The sequence below is a fragment of the Pithys albifrons genome, chromosome 5 (assembly GCF_047495875.1).
Source record: "Pithys albifrons albifrons isolate INPA30051 chromosome 5, PitAlb_v1, whole genome shotgun sequence".
Lineage (NCBI taxonomy): Eukaryota > Metazoa > Chordata > Aves > Passeriformes > Thamnophilidae > Pithys > Pithys albifrons.
In genome coordinates this window covers 18,363,403-18,387,426 of record NC_092462.1, presented here as the reverse complement: position 1 = coordinate 18,387,426, position 24,024 = coordinate 18,363,403, and the positions used below count along the sequence as shown (strand labels likewise).

The 24,024-nt window shown below is 41.6% G+C and overlaps 1 protein-coding gene across 13 annotated transcripts in view; it reads right to left on the bottom strand.

Annotated features, from left to right (window-relative positions):
• ADGRL3 (adhesion G protein-coupled receptor L3) overlaps window positions 1-24,024 on the bottom strand; it is a 513,478-nt gene that overhangs the window by 107,417 nt on the left and 382,037 nt on the right. The gene's annotated exons all lie outside the window — the stretch shown is intronic.

The window sequence follows — 24,024 nt, the reverse complement described above, 5'->3', positions numbered from 1 at the left end:
GATGTCCCCTCTGATCACTCCAGTGGCCTGTAGGATGTAGTTGGAGCCACAGCTAAGGCAAGGCTTGCTACACAGCCACGTTTCAGAGAGAAGCTGGAGCAAGCAGCAAGAGAAGCACATAGGGACGTTATGACCACTGGAGCACAACCGGTTTTCCAGAAGCACTAGCCTCTGATGAAAATAAAGCAGCACTTTATGCCCTCACCGTTTTTCTTCCTGGCATTTTAATGTAAAAATCTTATTTTCCATCTTTTAGGGAACACATAGCACAGAAGTGCTTTTAATTTTTTAGTGTTGCTGAAGACCCAGATGGTTTGGACAGAAAAACATTTTCCATGGCATAATAAAAAATAAACAAACCCCATATCACAAATCCATCCCCAAAACCAGCAGTGCACAGAGGGATGAACACAAGGCTGTTCTCTGGAGCAAGTCATTAATTTTCTCTGAGGTTCATGCCTTGCTGCTTCATCCCAAGAGCAGAGCCTGGCCCCTTGAGCTGCAGGCCATGTGACACACGGAAAGGTGCACATCAGACCAGCCAAATCCTCCAGAGTTTAATGCTCAATGGGCTAATTCACTGAAAACCTGCAATGTGCAGTCGAGCAGCAAGAGGTGGGGAACCTGCTTTACAAGAGCATTAACCCTTTCTACATCCTGCAATAGCCATGCTAAGTACTGTGTGTAATTATCTCCTATTTGGATCAAGGTCTTTGCACAGACTGGAGCTTCATATGGATTTCTTTATGGCTTGACCTGAAATATCAGGAGGGAAAACTGAAGCAGGTTGCCTCCAGGTTCTCCTCCATCACCCCTGTCATGCCATGCCACATATGGCTATAGTGAAGAAGCCTGCTGCTTCCATCTCCTTTGCCTCTCTCATTTACTCCAGTTAAATGCCAGATGTTCACAACTGCCCCCTCAATTCCTGCCTGGGGAAACACTGGGGCTGACTGTGAAACACAGTTAAGGAAGCCACATGAATAGGCTTGTCTGATACCATTCTCACTTTAATTCCCATGCCATAACATCTCACCTCTTCCAGCATGCAAAAAGCCTTCAATCACTGTTGTTTCATGTCCAGCAACAGTAATTGGAGTTTCTACACAAAAGACACCCATGTGTGAACTCCAGCTTAGCCAGAAATTAATATTAAAAGTGAGAATCACCACGTGTCCCCAAGGAACAGACTCTTAAATATTCTGCTGTGTAAGTAGGTTCAGCTTGCAAGCTCCTGAAAGGCTGTCCTCTCTTCTAGGTCCCGTGAAGGTCCCATGCTCACTATTTGTGCAATATTAGATAATATGTGTAATGACAATGGAGTGCATTCAAGTCAACCTATTTCAAGCATAGAGAGGCCCGCATTTGCTGTAAAATCTGAGGTTTCCCTTCTGAAAGGTTGTTTTTTTTCTGTTATTTAAATAGATATAGCTCACGGTGCTCTGAGCAACTCTCCTGCCACAGAATAATCAACAATGTGGCAGTTGAAGCACGTGCTTACTCTGGTTTTAGGCAATTTTACTCGAAGTCTGAGACACTCTCTCCTCAAATGCTAAAACTCAGCATCATCATAAACTTAGTTTTCTGAGGGATAAGTATTTTCCAGGAAAATATTCAACTTAAAAATCCCAGCTCCACTGTGCCTTGGAAAACAGGATTATCTTCTCCTCCAGCCTCAAAAAAGGCAAGCAGCAGCAAATCAGGCACTAAATCACCTGAGCACCAGGACACAGCTCTGAAAACAGCTCTCCCAACCTCAGTTATCAGATTTTTCAGCCTTCTCCTGCCGCCTCCCTTTCCTTATGAGCCCTGAGTTTGAGTGAACTCCAAAAAATACAAGGTACAATCCTGAAGACCTTGACAGATTTCATCTAATTTCTGCTCAAAGCTGTGCTAGATCACCAAAGGATGATTTCCACCTGACATTATAGGGAGGATTAAAATTTGTAGAGAACTTCAGCAAATATCTGCTTTTACTACAGCAGGTCTTGCCATGAGTACGTGTTATTTCTTCATAATATAGATTAACCTGGTAGACAGCAACCTGCAGAATTTTTCCCATTTACTCAGGCAATAAGAAGTTATTTTCCTTTTGCAAAATTACCTACACCACACGCTACAGGCACAGAGGCATTGAGTAGATATAGTGGTTGCAGTTTCAAAGCCAAAACTAGCGAATCCCATTTAAAATAATTCTTAAAGTCATTTGTGAGCATATAGAAACATATACTAAGCACCCAGGAGCTCTCCTTGATCCACATGTAGGAGAGCTGCATTTTTAAGCCTAGTTTTCATTGAAAATTATTGAATATCCCATGGCGTGCTGGTTTTGGAATAGCTCTGGCAAGTTTACTGTAGCAGTTAGGCACGAGGGATTTAATGGCATTTTCCTCTAGCCATAAAAAATTGCGCTATTTTATCTTCCATAAACCCCTTAGCACCAGTGTCAAAATCTCTTTGAGGGCTTGTTCTTCCAACTTTTTTCGTGTTCCACTGGGCTTTCTTACTGTTTTTAAAAACAAACACATCCACCTTTAACATAGGACAAGTTATAAAAGAGCTGCTTCAAAGTGGCCTAGTGGAGTGAGATGGATGGGATACTACTGAACTGAGTTCAAAGGTTTGATTATCCAATAAGTCAATTTGGTAATGAGCTCCAGCAATCACGATCACCATGCTAACACCACCCAGTTTCACCAGCCCCAGGCAGCAGCACTTGTCAATTTTGCTCACAGAACTATGTGCTTCAATAGGAAGTAAATTGGTAAGAAAGAAAAGGAGATCAGGAGCATTTACATATAAATGATTCTCAAATCCAAGCAAAACCACGAAGAGACTGCAACCTGTGCAAAATGACCTAAATCCGACAGCACAGTCAGAGATCAAACCTCCAGATTAACTCAGGCTGCCAATAAACTGTGAATTTTTAACATAAGGGAAAGTAACATTGCAGAATTGCTTTAACAGAAAGATTCTTCAGATAATGCTTCACAACACAATCTTCAAGACAAGAATCTTTAAAAATCATCAACACTACTACAACTAGAAATGTATAAATTTTATTATTTTGCTTGTACTGCTTGCTTTTCCCATGCATTGGCATATTAAGACTTTAAAGGCAGCTTTTGGGTAAGACTGTTTCCACTCCTTTCTAATCCAAGACTTTGCAGACTTCGATTCCATGAAGCACAGCTCTGGGACAGGACTTTTCAGTGCTCCCAAGAAAGCAAATTACTGCTGTGGAAGCATTTCTTCCCTAGAAACACCCCAAAGTGATACTTCACTTTTTTCTTCCCTATTCTATCGAGAAAGCTGGCACTAATAGCAAAAGACTAAGTTTTGTCATTATTCACATTAGAGCTACATCCATTAAAAAAAAAGCAAACCCAAAACATTTTCAGCATCCACAAGGGAGTAATTGCAACTCCTTGAGGAGCCATTCTATTCAGAACACATTGACTAGCAAGAAAATAGAAATTTTTAGGGTTTTTTTCCTTCTTTCTTTTATTTCCCAACCTTTACATAGAGCTAACATTTCTGGAGATAGAATTTTGCTTGATGAAAGGAAAATCATGTGAGGAATTTGCTTGTAGGGAGAAATGTAAAATAAATAATGGACTGTCTTTTTTTTTTTCTTCTTTTTCCTCCATTTCTATCTGTTCCCCTTTCCTAGAGAAGTGACGTGACAAGTGCACTGTGTGCCTAAGACCAGCACTTTGTATTTGCTGTTGGGAAAATCCAGCACACATCATCTTTCCTTCCACTCTGCTCACCTCTTCCTGGTGCTCCCAGATATGGGGGACTGCATTCCCAAACGATTCTGACTAGTGTCATCCTATCTCAAAATCAGTTTTGATTGCAAGAAAGGCTATTTGTTACCTTTTGCTAGAATTTGTTTTAAATTCTGGCACCTAAGTATCCAGTCTATGACCTGGTGCACTTAAAAACTGAAAATACTTTTTAAGAGATGTCATGCACTTCCTGTCCCATGAATGAAGATAACTCAGTGCCCCTCAAGCAGAAATTGCAGACAAGAATTCCTGGGTGAGGTTCACTGGCTCACCCCTGGTAACAGATGACAGAAGACATCTGTCAAGCTCTCCCCCTGGGGTTGTAATCCAAAGGTTTAGCCTGATGGCTGTGTGCTACAAGCCAGCACTTGCTCACATAACTGGGAGGAGAGGCTGCACTCCAAGTTTCATGCTCAAGGTCCAAGCAAACCACGATGACTTCACTCTCCGGCGAGTTTTGCATTCCTGAGCCTGACGCTCAAGCAGATGTGATGGGGCGCCGGCAGCCAAGCGCCCCTGCCTGCTCCCTGTGCTGCACCCACAGCAATGCTGGACCATCTGAGGTACAACTAATCTAAGCAGTTCCAACAGCAGCAAGCCAAGTGTCCTCTTGAGCACGTCCAGGCTGCATGCACAATTATGTTGCTGCCACACTAAGACAAATGGAGCATTGCAGGATTCTGAAAGGTGGCAAGAAGCACAAAACCTGAATGTTCCTCCTTCCTTCCCTGCTATTTTTACCCTTTTCATATTGGCAACCTCATCCTTTGCTTACAGCAACCCTTTTATTATTTCTTCTTCTACTGAAAGATGGTGCAAGTTGTATTTACATAGCAAATAAGAAGGTTTAGGCATGCCTTGAAAGAAGCACCATAAGAAAGCACAAACCTAATACAATTGGAGGATTATATCTCAGCTGTTTTTCTCTTTCCTGTCACATAAATGTATCTCCTGGGAATTAATTTTCTACAGGCATTTTCAAATGCATTTCAGAACATTTTCTGAAACTCCTTAGAAAAAAAATACTATTTGAAAGTAAATATATTCCCCTTTTCCTTTTTTTTTTTTTTTGGTGGTGGTGTTTTTACAAAGAACTCCATGTAAGGTGACAGAAAAGGATGACTGAACTCAAGAGGCACCCAGGCTGAGCCTTACACACCATCAACCCCGTCACTGGCACACTGGTGGATTGCAAAGTTACACTGAGTCCGTGCCACAAAAGACATTACCCTGCAAAACCTTCTCATGTTTAATGTCTGCTAGAACACCAAAAACCACATGCTGGTGCCACCCAGGAGCTGAGTATTCAGCATGGCACGTTATTCTCAAGAACCCACCTGCACACAGCCCTGCACCCTGAAAAAGTCACATGAAATATAATGCATAGATATATAGATGTTCTTTTTCCTCTCTCTTCACTAATACAAGGTAAGAAGGGAAAGCAGAGGCAGAGGGTGCTGCATCTGAGACAAGAAAGATCCATTCCCTTGTGAACTGCTGACAAATGGAGAAACCCAGGAGCTGGGGGCCAGAGAATTGACAATGTGAGATTAGCCCCTAAATTATGTACAGCTCCTTCCACGTGTTTGAGAGAAACTATGATTTATTTTTACTGCAGGCGAAGGCCAAGTCGGCCTCACATCAAACTTCTGAACAGTTCTCCCCTGTGCTCACATATGCCATTATGTGGGGAAGCCGAGCCAAAATTGTATGTGAATGTAAGTTCACACACTGCTTTTGGAGGGACTGGGATTGTGGTTTTTGTTGTTGAAGCTTTATTTATTGAAACCAACAAATGGCTTGCAAAACCCATTGATGGGAAGATTAGATATGCAATGGCACCAGAGTATCAAATATGGCACATTATCTTCAAGAACACAACTGCACACAGCCCTGCACCTTGAAGAAGTCACAGAACTGTGATACACAGATACACAGATCTTCTTTTTCCTCCCTCTTCCCTAAGACAAGGTAAGAAGGGAAAGCAGAGGTGCATCTGAGACAAGAAAGATCCATTCCCTTGTGGACTGCTGACAAATGGGGAAAGTTTCTGGATTTTTTTCCCATCTCTTCTAGTAGGGGATCAGTTTTTGTGCCCAAGGGTATTCTGCCCACATATGACTATTCTGATGGGCTTGGGCAGATGCTGCAATGGATATGGACCATATGTTGAGTGCCTGTACTGGGGGAAACTTACAGCTGTGGTCCAAGACATGGTGCAAACTCAGCTGTTTCAATGCACTTCAAGCTGGAATCACTTAACATGCTGGAACTTTGCTCTGAGTCTCAGTTTGAGCATTTAACATAAACAACAAAGAATGAGAGCTGAAGTGTGCAAAATCATCACAAAAGGGTCAAGTTCACTCAATCTGCCCCAACTCACCCTTTTTCACTGCACCACCACTCTCAGGAAGACAATTAATACGTTTAAAACATGCACCGATTTTCAGCAGGCAAAAACTATGTGTACCAAAGCCCTTTTGACTCAAAATTCTACATTTCTGACAATGATCAATGTTCATTACGTGTGCCAGATTCCCACAGAAAGGTTGTTCTGTCAAAAACATTCTAGCTATTATTGCAAACTTCTAAGTTTTGCCTGAAAAAATAAGAACCCAAACAGCAGCCTGACTGTATTTTTGTGAAATATCAACTTTTATGCTTCTCTGGGACTTTTGTGGGGGTGTGTGTCAGTGCTTAATAATTTTTCTGGCTCCAAACAGCTCTTAACGTCAGGTCCCCAATTTAGTTGTCATTTGAATAAAATAAAGTACTTCTTTATTTTCTTCTTTTTTCTCTCTGATCCCATTCTTCCCCAAGCAATTACTGGATCCTGCTTAAAATATGTAACTTCGGAGGCATCAGACAATGTTTTAACTGTTATTTTACAGCACATCAGCATATTTAGCAATACCAGAGAATGAACAGGTACAGCACAGGAGCATCACCTGTTGTCTTCACCATGGGCCTATCAGAAGAAAGCTCCTAAAGTCTTAGCTATGGCTTCCTACCCAGGAACTCTGCCAAATCCACCTTTGTGAACCTTTTTTACCCTTTGGCAACTATCCATTGAAGGCATTAATGCAATATTGCTTGTTTCAGACTTTGTAAATGATTCTGAATGTTCAGGCAGAAAGTTAACTGGACCATGGTGCACAAGACACAAAAAATCAAGCATTTTTTTAACAGCTTTTAGAAATGCAGCTGAACTATGCCCATAGGAGGTCTGGTAAACAGGAAAAGATTATAGAAGGGCTGATCTAATAGGCAGTAGATCAGGATTTAATATAAATGGACTAATCTAATAGTTTTTAGAGTTCAGTTCAAGAGCTATTTTTAGGCAATCTAGCTTCAATTCACTCTAGTTCTCAAAAACACAGTCAGATGTGGTTGAAGTTATTTTGAATTTCCGGATTTGAATGTATAAAATCTGAATTTTTTTGGTTTTGATACACATGTGGTTTAACATGGGGAGGGGATGGGGAGGGAAAGCATACAATCTCTTTTTAAGGACATACCAGCTGCATATTGTTACTGAATGTATGGAGTGAACTTCTAACCTCCTAAACAATCTCTGTCCCCTGGCTTGATTCATATCCATCAGAGCCAGTGGTGCAGATCTCATGCACTGTCTTCCAACCTGACTCCTTCAAACTCTATTAAAGAGAAGCCTGGAAGGAATTCCCCAGTATCCCATTGTTAGAGAAATCACTTTTGATTTCAGTAACAGGTGCTGTCAGTTTTTCATTCAGACCATATTAGAGCACAGACACGTGAGCACTACACTTACAGCCTCAAGAGATTTAGTGGAGACTGGGATTGCCAGGTTTTTGGGTTTGGGTTTTTTTTACCTTTTAATTAATAAAACCATGTATGTTCTAACCATGCAAGCTGAAACATACCTTTTAGCTTCTGTGCAGAACAAGCACATGTGCAGCTGATAAGAAAAACAAATTTTTCCCGTCTGTTTGGCAACAGATGCAGCTTCATCTAATATATATTTCCTGCCTTTTGCCTGCACTTCTGGATCTTTAATTGAACAACTTGCAGGCGCTCTGCAGAGGCAGTGCCAGATGGAGCCAGTCTCTCTCCAGCAGTTCTCCACCTCTGCATTTGCGAAGAATGGAATCAAGTGCAGGAGTCATAAAGTTACTATTCACGCCCTAGCATTTTCTCATCTACCCAATCAACACGACAAGTCCTTTTGAGAGCCAAAGGCAGTCAGCTTATACCACTATCCGGAACACTTCTTCAGTTGCAAGCTACAAACACAACTTTAATAAGAGAAAACTATCATCTTCAAATAGTCTCTGTTCATCTGTGTGTGTAATATCTCCAATCTAAATGTTAGTCAGCAAGATGGCCAATTGCATTCAGATAAATGCCTTGGACTCTCTTAAACATATCATAATCTGCCTGTGAAATGGCTGGATAGTTGCTTTCCAATTTGTGAAATGGTTCAAATGCTGTAAATAAAAAAGAAATTGGACAGCTTTCAAAAGGACAGATTAGACTTTTCAATTCTCAGTGATTCGATGCTTCCAAGCTACACTCCTGTGATCTCCCATTTAATATTTAAAACCTGGTTGTGTTATGCTATTATTTTGAGGAAGAGGGCACAGTACAACTGAACCCAAGGAAACAACCCACTGAACTACAAGAAATCAGCTCCCTGGCCCTGCAGCATGCCTGTGTGCAAGAGGTGTTGTGAAAGAGGTATCTGGAAAGCTGCCTGGCCCCATCTTCTCCTGTCCAGTTTGGCAGATTGAAATCACAAAAGACTTTTTTTTGCATTTACAATTCATCTCCCTTTCTACCACATGCACTGTCCCTTAATCCCAGCTGCCCTGAGGCTCAGGATTTGAGGTGCCTGCCACATTCATGTACTGGGCTTCCAAATCAGCTCTGATATCCAGTATTTTAAGTGCAAACACATTCTGTGTGTGGGCTGGCCAGCTGAAATCAAAGAGAGGAAAAAGAATAAACCATAAAATATTGAAGGCAGAGTTAGGATTGCTTAAGCCCTTCTTTCTCTAATCCATGTTAGGATTGACTTCACTAGCATGCAAGTCATACTACATTCCCAGACATGACCTGGAGACCTGACAGCAGGGCCTGCTGTCTGTGAAGCAGACATTACATCCATACTCTAGAGCAACAGGAATTATAAACTTGCCAGCAAACACTCACCTTTTGTCTTTCACTAAACCCATTTATTTTCTCGTCTTGCTACACATTAGTTATTTCAAACCTGTTTCAAAATCCCAAGTCCTTCTGCAAAGCCACCAGAAGTGCTTCCTTGCTACAGGGCACTTGCTCCACTCAGTCTCTGACTGCGTTGGCTTCCAAGTTACTTGTTTATTTACTCTTGTTTCTACAAGAAAACTAGCCTGAACTATGAAGAGAACCGACCACTGAAACCACCAGAAATACAGAAATGCTGAGGAAGGCTGTCTTTTCTCATTGTTTGAGTATGCCCTGGTGCACCTTGGTGTGGGTGTGATGTCAAGATCCCTCCTGAAAATCGGTGGGCAGGCATGGCCTCAGTCTCTTGGCCACATCTTGTTTTGGAGCTCAGATTACCTCAACCCTCTCCCCAAACTTGCCAGCAGCAGTTTGCTTTCTGCCCCTGGAGAGACAGACGGAAGGGAGGGAAGAAATAAGCCTATACTAAATAGAAAAAAATATTTCACATAAACCAATTCTAGGAAGCTGACAAAACTCCATTATAAGAATATCAATATTCAGCTACTTTCAGAAATAAAGCAGTTTCCCTGAAAAAACATAAAATGCTGCTCAGCTCCCTTTCAAAACTCTTTATTACTTGTGTAGAAACATCAATATTTCGTAAAGCTCAATTCTAATAGCTGTATTCATGTTGGCTCAGGGATCTGCCTAAACAATGCTTAACTACAGGACTGCGTCTAAATCTGTTTTATAGATATCTGACGTTCTGTGGAGGGCTTTTTACAATAAGAGTGCCATTAATACCATGAAAAACACATTTAGTTCAGCAAAGCAGATTTATAACAAATAAACAAACTGCAATACACAGGGTGTTTTAAGGTGAAATGAACTGGGTAGCACTTTCAAGAATTTTCATAATAGACTTCAGTACTTATGGACACATTTTCATAATAGACTTCAGTACTTATGGACACAGGCAACTCAGTACACTATCAAGTCCACGCTAACAGCCTAAAAGGGCTGGCATGCAAGTGGCCCTCATCCATGTCCCAGAGGGTTTTTTTCTTTTTTGAGGGAGGCCCCTGGGCTGCTGGTAGCAATGGTGAATATTCATTCATATGCCTCAGCATTTCAAAGATCTCCAGCCTGAAGGCTCCAGGGCTGGAGGCATTGCCATGGCCAGTCAGATGAAAAGTCACAGCAGACACCTGAGAGGCAGGAACAAAAAGCTTCCAAAAATCAGAAAAGGAGGTTTTACTAAGCTGTTTGGCTCTGCACCACTAAGGGCTCTCATGGAGTCAGCTTTGGCCAATACATAGTTTCAAACTCTTACCTGAGGGGTTGATGACAGGATGACAGTACATAATACCTGGCTGGAAAAACTTACAACACTGATTTATAGCTTTATATCTGCCAGCTTTCAGATTATTCTTGTTAATGAATAGTTCAGACCAGCATATTGAAAGGTAAGCGTATTTTTTCATGTGAAGTAGAGGAATTATGCTCATTGACCTTTTAGGACTAAGAATTTGGCCCACAGAAGAGAAAGAGATAAAAAACCTATAAGAAAGTGAATAGTAGTACTGAAAAGCAATTATTTTAGGTCAAAGCTGTATGCCTGCTTTTCCATTTGGCATGTGGTTTTACATGCAGTCAGGAATTACCCTGGTCCAAACCAGAGGCACCAAATGCACAGAGGAATGTTCAAGTACTGCTGTGCCAGGATAGGGATTTTCCATAATGTATGCTTGTTCTGAAAGCCTATGTACCTGATCCATTTGGGTGACCAAAAGGTACTGTGCATCCTCATGAGCATCAGCATAATTTGAGAAAGTTGGAAATGTGTAAAGAAACACAAATAGGATGACACAGAAATGAAAAAAGTAAATTGTGTCCTTTCGAGATTTTTAAACTATGTAATTTCCTTGCCTTCATATAATACATATACACCCATAAAATGAAGTACCTTATGTCACTGCAAAACATAAATTTGATACTTTGAACAAAAGAATTATGTCTCTCATAAGGAGAAGAAAAAGATATGCATATTGAACATGTGAAAAAAGAGAATAGAGAGGAGTGATGAGAGAAAATCTGACCTGGTCCAATGCACTTATCTTAAAAAATACACGTGCCAAATAGCTCCATTTGTTTTTTAGATAAACACAGACATATATACATAGCTAAACGTGCATGTATCTTCATATGGCTGCAAGATTCAAAAGCATAACAGCAAAACAGGAGGAAAAAGTAGTAAAGCAGTATGTATCCAATTCTGAAATACAGCAGAGACACTCATATACTTATAGATATGACTTTCAGTATAAAATAAAACTACTGCTACAATACATGACTAAAGAGCTGCTATATGCTTTTAGCACAACAGCCTAAATCTCATTTTACAGCTCTCACAGGTAACATAAAATAAATGCACCAGTCTACAGTGATTATTAATTTTCCCTCTCTACAGTGTCAAGTAAGTTCAAATGTTTATGTTTTGTAAATTTTTTACAGCAGACCACTTAGTACATGTGTTGAGACCTGTAATGTTATTAGCCTTGAGCCTTTCACATTCCATGCATGCATCAAGAAGTTTCATCAATTTTCAGGGAAGAAGTATATTAGTTTTTCTAGTCATTGCAGTGCTTTACAGGTACTAAAAACCTCAAAATCCCTAATATTTTACATTATCCAGCCAGAACTCTCATTTTATAATAATGCTAACCCAAATTCTAGCTCACTTATGTCATCAAAAGCAACTCTTCTCCCATTATCTTAAATATAAATGAGAAAAAGCATGCAGCTGAAGCAGACAGAATAATTTATAATGAGAGGAGATCTGTCATGCCAGGAATACTAAAAAAACAGAGCATAAGACTGAACACATTTGGAATTGAAGGAAATAACAGGCTTTCTAGTATTGTGGTCAGTCTCAAGACAGAAAGGAAAGAAGAAGGTCATCTGTGACAGACCTTTGTGGTTGGCACTCAGTTGAGAAATGTTTAAACCTTCAAATATATATGACACTTTTTTTTTTAAAAGGGGCTAGAGCCTAACTGACCACAGATCAGTGATATGAAGTTCATTGGCACACCAACCCAGACCTGCTCAGCAAAATAGAAATTACAGAGTCTAAGTGCTGCAGAGACAAGCAGCTCAACCCCTCTGTTCAGCTGCTGCAGAGATTGTTCCAAGGAAGACAGAAATGTGACTTTGCTTGAAGAGAGATTTGATTTAGGAATCTGAGTCAGCCAGTCTATAGACAATAAAAGGTATCATCAAAAGCCATTCAATTTGTCCAAGACTCCAGGTGCTCCCTGGAGGTGCATCACAACACTGATGACAGCAGGAGCCTCCAGGTTCGTGCAATGCCATTGCCTTCACTCCATCAACATGTCCATGCCTGAGCCTCAGCTGAAAATTTTGTCATCCAACAGCAAGCAACTTCCGACTTTGTCTCCTGAAAAATGGTGTCTGTCACAGAAAACCTCTGCAGTACAAAAGAAACTGCAAGTATCTCAACTGTTTGCTCGCCTGTCCTTGAGGTGATTAGTTGGTGCTGGGAAAGTCATAAGCCTTTTCATGGATAACCAGAAAATCCCAAATTACAGAACAGATGCTAAGAACAGACTTGTGGGGAGACGCAGGGGAAAACTCCACCCCAAGCAGCCAACCCAAAGTCCTTATTTTCTTCTCCTTCTGCAGAGGACATCATTCATCACAGTCCACAACACACTCCTGGGAAGTGCTGAGACATGCCAAGGATTACAGTAAAACAAGAGGTGGACAGGGAAGACTTTGATCCTCCTGTGTTATTGTAAAAGGAAATTACTTGGTAATGCAAAAGAATGAGGCCTTCTTTCGATCGAGGTTATTCCATGAGGAATCTCTTTCTGCAAAGTCTGAAGCTCAGACAAGGTATTGGACTGGAGGGACCACTCTTCACATCTTCTGTGCCAAGCTCAGCATGTCCACAGTACATTTCTGAAGTGCAACATACAACTCCCTAATCCTCTTGGCAGCAGTCACTTGTACAAGGTCAGTCCCCCTGGCCTACAAGATGCCTTTCCAAATTAAGCTGTTATTTTCCCTTATTAAAGTTCATATTTGAGCTAAAACAGCACCACTGATTCAGTTAAACCCTCACTGTCTGCAGCTCTTGTTCAGAGCAGAGCACACAGAAATCTCATAGAGACCAAGATGCCTGGTCAAACAGACTCCAGTGAGGCAACAGAGAGTTGATTTTAGCAGCATGAATCATTTCAGGTCCAGGGACAGCAACGTGAATTGTGCTTCCTGGCTGAGATTTTGTCTTCAATAATAGCAATGTGCATCCTGTACTGAAAACTCAAGAGCATCTCCAAGAGTAGCCTATAAGACAGTGGTATTTACCAGGGCATGCTGACCCAACACTTACTTCTCACAGATGGCTCTCAGCCACCGGCAGCTGCTGTTTTGTGTGGGCATGGGGATGTTTGTCCTCAACTGCAGCTACTATTCACTGCCATTTACCACCAAGAGGGAAAGAGGTGGAAAATAAGGAGAAAAATCAACTCTAGATACAGCCAAGTTTAAACATGAGTTCACTGGATATCAAATCTCACTAAGCAACTTAGGCTGAAAGTTTGAATAGAAAGGAAATTTTAGGTGTGTGTAAAGAAAACCAAACAAAACACACAAGGAAGAAACAATCTAAAAGCAGATATTAGATATCTTTTCTCTTGTGCACTCTGAACAAGTATTGTTCAAGGATGTTCAACAATCTGTTTGTCAGCTGAAGCGTGCAGGAGTCCAATAGCAAAATAACAGAAAATTATCTGTGCCTTTCTGTCAAGCTGAGGCAAGTCCACACCGTGATGTCTGCCTAAACGAAAAACAAAACCATGGCAGAACTGACACAAGCCACCCTAAAGAGTATGTTGAACAAGATGAGGAAAAAGGGAAAGCAGATGCAAGGGGTATAAAATGCAAATGAAGCCAAATTCAAGGACCAAACTGACTTAAAAATTTCTTCCTTTACAATTGATATTAATTGTTGGGCCTTTCTAGGTTTCTTTTTCCTGTTTGATAGTACCTAAATCTTAAAGCCCAGCCTGACTGAATGAAAGCAGTAGGAGTTAAGTCAGTGTTCCTGAATATTTTCCTTTTGGAGATAATTTCTCTGCAGGGATCCTCCAAGTGGTGAATGCAGTGTTATATTTCCTTCATCAGCCAACAGAAACATTGCACCAGTAAGGCCAAGTTCTCACAGGTGATAGGATCCCTGCTGGAATTTCAACCTAACATTCAGAAAACCCCCAATCTCCCTCTTACCCAGATTTCTCTTCCTGCACATCAAATAAAATCTCATTCATGTGGAACCTGCATTACAGCTCTCTGGGCACAGCACTGGCTCACCTCCACTAAAAGGGGTTTTAAATCACTATTTTTAGCCCTTTTTTTCATCTTGTGTCAGTTTCAAAACTAACTTTTGCCTGTCTCACTTGTCATTGCCTACAAACCACTTATACATCTGTCCCTTGGGTAACAAGCTGGTTCTTCCAGTGTTATTTCTCCATTGCTTTCCTTTCTCAGAAGAGCCTCTATCAGCAAACATATCCCAGCCTGGAGCTTTTCTCAGTCTCATGCCTGCTTCTCAGCTCTCTGTTGTCTTAACTCCAAAACCAAGGATGCTCCCAATGCCAACAACTTTGGATACCTCCTTGACTTGACATCTGACACTGCCCCACCCATCCCTCTCAAAGTTCAGCAGGTGTGGGATTGCATCTTCAGCTCTCACTTAAAATTTATTTTAAGGATTATCTTGGGATAGAAAGGTACCTTGGAGATGCAGGATATTACCACTTAGGGTTATCCTATTGGAGAAAGGAAAAATTAGAGCAGAGAGGAGTGGGAAATCACTCCCTGCTAACCCTGCAGCGAGCATGCCCAGGGGACATGACAGTGATGGAACAGCCCTGCAGCAGCTCCATGGCTTCACCGTCGCAGTAGCTCACTGCTACCATCACTCACCCACCAACTCATTCCCGCGCTGCCGCAGATGCTGGGCAGCCCTGGAGACTGGGGCCGCCCAACAAAGCCCCAAGTTAGCTTCAGTGCTGCTTTCTGTTTGAGCCAGGTCTCACACCTCATCTGCTCGCAGACTCCCCAGAAATGCTAAGGCTCAGCTGCTCTGCTAGAGCCACAGGGTTTAATAAATTGCTTTTCTTAGGTGCACCTATGCAGGAGGGACACATACAGCGCCCTTCTGCCCAGGGCTGTGGACCCCCAGCACGTCTCAGATTCTCCTGAAAAATCTACTCCTGTTTCAGGTAGAGCTCTAATGGACCTAAGGAAGCCCATCTGAGCACTGAGCACAAATTAAGCTCATAACGTTTCATGCATTTTCTAACATTTAACAACATCTTTCCTTCTGTAGAACCCAGTTCAGTAGGGTACAGGGAGGAGGAGAGAAAAAAGCCTTCTTTCTGGCTGATGTGCTATATCCCAGTGGTAATATTTGTTGAATTACCACTTTCTCCATCTTTGGAGAACCATAACCAGCAGGGTAGTATGAAAGTCTGCTTGAGGAGAGGAAACTACATCCTTTTCCCCGCACCCAGAACTGCTAGATGAACTAGTTATGATTGTGTGTATATATTTGTATGTGCTGTTCTTCCTCCTCCACAAACAAAATTAGAGTTAGCTGCATCTGATCAAAAAGCACATGATAAAGGACATGATAGTAGATTTGCACTCAAAACACCTGTCTCATTATAACTAGTGTTCTTTAAAAGTGATTTTTTAAAAATAAAAAAATGGAACCAAAATTTATACCCACAAAATCATTTGTGATTTGACCTTCTATAAGTTAGGTGTGCTCAATCAGAACTGCAGGCAAAGACATGGTTTTGCCAAAATAGCCAAGAACAGTGGGGGAAAAAAAAGTAAATTATGAGACAGTCCTCTAATAAACCGACCTGAAGCCAAGGACATCCTTCATAGGCCAGAATACATTTTATTGAACAAAACTTTCCAATTAATTGCTGACAATACAACAGCTGTGTCAGCAAAATTTCCCACACTGCTTGTCTCTCCCTGCCACTCTGCCGTGCAGCAAGATGGGAGAACAACAAAGCCCTGTTTAAACCTTCCTGGTTGCAGGGCATCCTCAGTTTTGTCTATGAAATATGCATTCAGTTCCCACTGTCCTTGGTGGCCAAGGTTAGGCTATCTGCAGCAGGCGTGCAGCTGGCACATGGCAATGGCATGAATGATGATAGGTAATGATTTTGTGAACCCGACTCATCATCTGGGCAGTCAGTTGGAGAGATACATAAGGATTTGTCTTAGTGCATTCATCCACAGAAGCTCTAGGATGCAGGATACTTATTCCAGGCCTATAATACTGGAGTTAGCATGAGGTACTGGGGAAGAACACACCATCACACACCTGATGTATCACAGCATCCTCTAAGAGCTCTCAGGTAAAGAAAGGACCATTTTATTCCCAGGCTGGTAGGCCAAGGATGGAAAGAGATATGGAGAACTAGAAAAGTGGGACAGTACCCAAATACTGTCCTGATAACATCACCAAGTTGTGACAGAGATGTGCCAAGGGGGAGAAAGTCAAGTACGTGCTCCCTGTGGAGCTCCTGCTCCGTGGGTGAGCAAAGAAGCTTGTGAAGCAGGCAAAAGTTTAGGTTCTTTTGCTGTTTGCAATTAATTCCTTTGAAAAGTTACAGTCCTAACCAAATAAAATTCTTTGGGCACTGAATATTTAAATAATCACTGCCCCACCAAGAGCAAAATGGCAGGGCAGGGATGCAAGAGGTGCTCAGTAAGGACTGAGTCCTGTGCAGCCTGTGCCCTTATGAGTGGGTCAAGCAGGTCTTTGCAGACTTCCCTTTCTCTTGATTTTTGCACTTCATTATTTTTCCCATAGGAAAAAACAATGCAAATACAGTGGGTAAGACATTTAGGTCAAGACCCAGTGCTAGTCTCTCAACAAGTGACCTGATTTTAAAAAAACACAAAGAAAAGCAGTATCTCTCACTGCTTTAAACAAACATCAGCCTTTGGAGCATCAGGCGATTTATGGGTCTTAGCATTACTTTCACTTCCAAGTTTCATTTTCTCATATCACAGGCTGTACTGGCTCAGGAGTCCAATCTAATGAAACTGCACATGTGAGGCCACAACTAAGACAAACCCTAAAAGAATAAGGCTCCTAATTCACTCAAGGCATTTGGGAAATCCTGAGTGCACCTTGGTGAGCACAGACTGCTATATTTCACACCTCAAATACCTATCATTTCCAATAAACCACAAACATCCTCTTCATGAATGTAGAGAAATGCTCAATTTTGTAATGTGCTTTTCCACATACCTGTCTGGAGGTGCTTCTCTTCCTTTGGTGGCAGAGGGAACCCAATGGAGGGTTTAGCCCATCAAACTTTAAATAGCTCAGGATAGCTTAAATCCCTCCCATGACTTGCTACCTCTCTATATGTCTCTTTGCATTTGCTGGACAGCATTAGAAGCAGGGATAGCCTTTATTACGGTCAGGTTAGATTAGTGCTCATGGTTAGAACAGTGTCTCAGGGCTAAGCAACATCTGCTTCAGATTTGCTCTGAAACACCCAAAGAGAGCCTGTGCTGCCCTATTTCTCCCCACTCTCTGGCAAAGAGCCTTGTACCAGCCTACATGTACCTTCTGCCTCCCACGTCATTGTTGAAGTTCCAAATTGACTGCCTTTGGTGCTCAGGAAAAAAAAAAGTCCTTTCTTATCACTTTTGAACAAATTTCACTGCTGGAAATAGAATGCCTAACCATGTATTTCTGAATATAGAGGATATACGCCATAAATCTTTAAAAAATACCATGTGAAATGGAGTACTAATGGCTTTTGCATCTGAACTGAAAGAGACTGCTACTCTGAAACATTTTAATTTGCTTTTTAAAAATAAAAATGGTAACAATTATTAGCAATAATACAATACATAACTTAAGGACATGGGCTTCCACACACTAAACTTGTTAAAATGATAGTGCAGAGCATGGCAGTTCATAGTCCCCAGTTCAGTACAGCTTTCATACTTAGACTTACGCTTAAGAGCCTAACATGGGCTGAACTCATTTCACAGCCAAAGACCCCAACTTTTAAACCCTCATACACTCATAAAATCCTGAGGAGATGAAAAAAAGTCAGATCAGCACCAAAAGAGGAGGCAGGATTAACACAGGGATCTAGCATCTCTCCCTGGCAGTGTATACCTAGAAACAGATATCTGCCAACCCCAGGTCACATTACAGAGGATGAGAGCACATGAAATGCATTTTGCTATATACCAGAGAGCAAATGAAATAATATATAAGGGATCAAATGCTGAAATAGCATGACAGGTCCTGGTCTGTCTGTGCCCATCAGCTCAGCCTCAACAAGGGCTGAATCAGACAATCTTTCACCCAAACTCCACCAAACACTGTTTCAAGTGAAAAAGGCTTAAGGTGAGATTTGGGGTTTTTCATACAAGTTCCTGCCACGACCACTGTCAAGACACTTGCATGCATTAAAACATGACAGATACTAAATCACAAAGTATGTTATACTTCTTTTTAAATGCAACTAGCCATTTCTTTAAAAAGGACTTATATCACCCTAAATTTTAATTCAGATCCTGTTGGTCTAAAACAGGCATCTTGTTCCTCTGCAGCCTCACTGTGCTACAGCTCTTGAGGCTTTCATAATACTACATGAAGACAAGTTGGTTTTTTTAAATACTTAACAAAAAATGGATCAAGCTTTCTAAGACCTTGTTAGCTCCTTGTGTTTGCTCTCTCCTTGTATCAGGAACACGTCCTGGTGACAAAAAGCTAAGCAGTGCTGAAGGTTACAATTCCACAGACAAAGAACAATAGGAAGGAAATACGTAAAATAAATAAATTAGTCTCTCAGTGAACAAGGATCCTGTTTCTGAATAAATGCCCTCAAGAGGAAGGAAAATCTGCGATTAAAACATAAGTTTTATAAAACACAGCTAATTTGCTAAATTGCCTCAGAGCAGGCTGGGTTTTTTTCCTGAAGATTTCCATGGTGATACCCATGTTCCTCACACACAGCACTCCAAAAGCCAATAATATACTATCTGCTGCTTTTACACCTCACCGAGACACCTGGCACACAGCATTTCATGACCTATGCTGGTCTTCAGGTGCTGGAGGTGATGATCCAACTTTTTGGCTGTTCAATGAGAAGAGATCCGTGTCCAGTTCTTGCTATTTCCAGGTTTGTGATTTTTCTTTCAGCTGCCAATAAATTTTCAAACATATGATATGACACAGATCTTGTGGTTTGGACTTCCTCCAGCACTTCACTAACATCTGCCAAATTCCTGTTAAATCCAACACTGGTTGATGAGCACTTTCCAATGGTGTGAAACTTAATGTAAGTAACTAGTGGAGGCTTGGGAACAATTAAATTTTAATCAGAGGTAAGTTCAGTTTTCAGCATTGTGAGTAATCTCTGGTGTCTAAATACCTAATATCTGTAATAATACCCTTCTCCTCTTGTAATCAGCAGTTTCAAGCCATAGAATGGGAGGAAAGTAACAGCTTAAGTCCCCTTCTCGAGAAAGCCACTGGCTGTGTTAATAACCTGTGCAGCCTTTCTCTTAGAAATGCCATCAGCATCGCTAATTACTCAGTTTTGTTTTCCAGGGAGGTCCAAGCATCTGCCCCTCTCCTGGTTGTGCCTCCTCCATCTCCTGCCCAAGATGGACTCTCGTGCCCAGCTCTACTAGCAGGGCTTCTTGTCTTGCTGCTTTCCAATGTGCGTTAGGCCAAAGGAGCAAGGATAATGCTTTGTTTTGAAACCCTGTACAGCTTCCTTTCACCCTTCTTCCTGAATGCACCATGTCCTTGATTGTGAGCTGGCTTTTGTCTGGTTTCTTGGCTTCTTCCTCCAGCTGTGCCTGAAGCAGTGGGACACCCCCACCAGCACTCCAAATCCCTCCTTCCCATGGGCTATGAATTTACAGATCTCCTGCCAAAGTTTGCCTAATCCACAGCCTTCCCCATCCTTGTAAACATGCAGGACAGCACGATGGTTTCTCATAAAACAAATCAAGCCTTTCTAGCTCTCAGTGACAGATGTAAGTTCCAGTCCTTTTACTATGCCACCACAGTGGGCTCAAAGCTTTCCCACTGCTCTTCCAAGCTCAAAAATTCCCTGTTCCCAACCTGGAGACTATTTCTTTATGCACTGCAGCAATACCAACATAGCAAGCAGAGCCCAGCACCTCCCAGGCTGCTCTTAATGGAAAACGTATGCCCCAAAACAGAGGTTGGTGGCTGAGGTCTGGGAACCATTCAGAGAAGCAGAAAGATCCCTGCAAAAGCTGCTCTTTGGTATGAAATCTCTGTTAGGAGGTGGCCACGCAATCAGAGCTGGGCTTCAGGGAAGCACAAAATGCAGCAGCAGGCTCCCTGGCCTCAGAAGGCTACATAGAAAATGGAAGAGAGAACAGAAGCTGGTGATATTTTTTTATTTCTTTGTAAATGAAAATATCCCAAACATACTCAACATGTGCAGCCTGGGGAAGTTAGATGAACAGCTGCCTGGAACTGAGCACTAATTCATCCATTTTGCTCTCTGTTAATGAATACAGACAATGGAAAATCAGTAGATGCAAGAACCCCACAATTTTTATGGACTTACAGATTGATTTTCTGTACCTCATCTAGTCATTTTTGTGCCTGTGCAAAGTGATGGCACAGTTAGTGTAAAGGACTACTAAATTATCATAAGGATATTTTTATCCTCCATTTTCACTGGTATGGCAAATGGCTACAGGTGTCAAAGGCAAAAGAAAACGTGTCTTTCAGCAGAGAAAAGGAATACTCAGCAGAACGAAAAATTAAATGAATTTGCTATCCCCACTGCCGTCTTCAGTTCAGATTACATGCATGGATATGTACTACTTTGCAGTAAATCAGATTTCCATCTCCACCCCTACCTCAGTTTTTTCCCATTTAAAGTGGTGAGTGACCTCTTCAGAGAAAGGCAGAAGGAGCACCACTCTCAGCTCAGAGAAAGGCAGGAGGAGCACCACTCCCAGCTGCAATTCTGTGTTGGAATAGCCTCTTTCATATTTTTAACCCAGTAAGACATGGACCTTGCTATGCATTTCTCTTGGTACATTACAGATTGCAGCTCAAATCCAGCTGGATTAGTGATGAACTGCGCTGGGCTCAAGGGGAAATTGAACACAGAGTGAACAAACCACGTTCTGACTTGAACAGCCTCTACTGGATTCTAGTTATAAATTTTTTAACCAAAAAAACACTGTGTAGGGTAAGAGAAACAGCTTCATAAAATGTCTGTGCAGCTATGAGACGATCTTTTTTTTAGTTAATGGCAAATTTCAGGGCTACAGTTGTTATGACAGGACAACTATTCCCACGTGCAAATGCAAAATCCCTTTGAAGCTGAATATATACAGAGCTCAAAAATGCCCCAAATCCCAAGTACTTTTAAGAGGAGGAAAGGGAAAATTTAATTTCCTACCAAACCAGCAAGGATATTGCAGCCCAGCACAATGCCATTACAGTATGCACACCTGAATAAACCATCCTCCTTCAAAAATAGACACAGAGACTCCTGCACCAGTTTGCACACTTTTAAAGCAAAAAGGCACTGTGAATAATCTGCTCTGACCTCTGTGGGAACCAACTGGTACTTTCAGCCTCTTTGCCAAAAACTCAGGCTCTGGGCTTTGTGTCACTGTCAGATCAGTGTTGCAATGTAACTGCTGAATCTGCCTGATGAGAACGCAGTGACTCTCAGCCAAAAATTGGCTTTCCACCCTTTATCTTAGATATGGGCACTCACTGCACTGAGTTACTACACACCTACGCCAGCTAAACCTCAGCATTATTAAGCAGAGCCCAACAGACCCACTATCGATCTTACTCAGAGTCATTTCTGCATGCACACACACAAAACCCATAAACAAACAAGCAGTACCCCACAAACTAAGTCAAGAACAAACAGACAAAATTTTCACTTTAAAAAGAAAAACCCATCACACTTCCAGGTGAAATTAGCTGTGTCTATATCTGATATCTACAATGCAGTGAATACCATAGTCTCCAAAAACCATGGCAACCTGAAAATGTGAGCAACACCTTTTTTTCTTTCTTTCTTAAATAGTTCTTCACATGGCTGAGACTCCTGCTTTGTTTTTTAAGATAACAGTGTGGTGTCTGGGAGGCTCCAACCTGAAACATAGCTACTGGATGAGCCATGAATTATTTCAATGGTTTGGGAGATTTTGCACCATCTTTCTTTCTTTTTTTTCACTCAACTATATTTAATCAAAAACTTCAGCTATCCCTCACTCATAGCCAGTATCTCCCTCTGTGTCTATTCACCCTTGGACATTTTTTCTACCTGAGAAGTAGTCACATCCAGCAATATGAGGTGTTTGGACAGAGACCTTTTCTTCCCCCTCAGTGCTATATAAATTTCTTATCCTGATAATTTTTTACCTTTCTCCTCTTAAAGAAAAGGTGAAATACCATCAAACAAAAGCTGAGCAACAACCTGTATTAGGGCAAGAGCCAAGAGAGAATAGCAATTTATAGCTCTCTGCCTGAAACAAGGGTAGAGATTACTGCCATTTAAACCCACTTCCACCTTGCAATTTCCCCCATTTCCTGCTGCTTTGCAGCCTGGTGTATTAAAACCCAGGACACTAGAGACGAGGTCTGACTGGAAGAGAAGCCCATCTCCTTCTGCTTGGGAATTACATCATATTTCAAGGCAACGTACATCTTGCTGTGGACAAAATTAAGTCCAATAAAACCAATTTCCGCTCTGACGTTATTTAAACATGGCCACAATCAAATAGAGTAGAAAGCCAAATGAAAAACCTAAACACTAAAGTGATTTCATAGATGAAGGCTGAAAAGCTCCACTGATCTGAACCTCTCACTGCTAAAGACGGATGCCCTGCAGTATATTATGGTCTGTGCACTATAAAATTCTCTGACTTTTTAGCTATAGTCTCCGTTTTAAGTGGATCAAGTTCTCTACACTCCCTTCTGCAACAGCTTAAATCCTACTACAAGATTATCTTTTCCTTTAATACCACACTTTTCAGAATAGTAGCACACCAGCATTGTGAAGAGACCCCAACGAAAGAAATTTAAGGACAAAAGAAGCATTGAGGGATACAGCCTCAGTACCTATGCTATGGTTCATCCTTGCTTGCGGCTTTTGCTGTAACTGTGTGAAGTACCTTTGCCTTTTGAAAGCTGCTGTATGAAAGTCCCAGCTATCCAGTCAGTAACAGCAGCTTCTTTAAAGATTTTGGATGATCTGCATCGGTCTTTAATTGGACACAGAGAAAAAAAATCTTGGTATCTTTGGACCTAGTAAAAGTTGCCTATATATTTTTTCTTTATTCTTCACCCATGTAGCTGCCACAAAGGTCCTGTCTTATCTCGTCAGGTTGCAATAAAGTGGCAGAAGAAATTTTTACTAAATCCTTACTGATCTAACAGTGACTTGCAGTCCCTGACTCTGAATCCTCTCATCTAGCACAATAGCACAAAAACGTTCTCTTTGCTACTCTTCCCGGCAGCCCTAACAGAGCTTCAGGAAACAAAGCACACGAGCAGATGGATTCATGTCATTTAAATACAGGGATGCAGGTACAACAAACCTCTAAAGAGCAAATTAAATGTTAAGATGTGCTTCCTCCTCCCTGCCAGCCGGGCAAGGCAAAACAGGGGGAAGCAGTAGCTGCACTACCACCCTGAGGACACAAAGGGCAGAGCCAAGGCTGCATCTCAGAGCTGTCTGCAGATTGCAGGGAATGTCTCCAATCCTATTCCTTTTTTGTTTTTCCCTTCTATTTCTCCCTCCCTCCCTTTTTTTTTGGGGGGGTGTGGGGTGTGAACAAATGATAACACTCTGAAAATCAGAGAACAAAGGGAAGATCAAAGAAGCAGGTAGCTAGATCATTATGTATCCCAGCTGGGACAAGAGTTTAAGCCTCC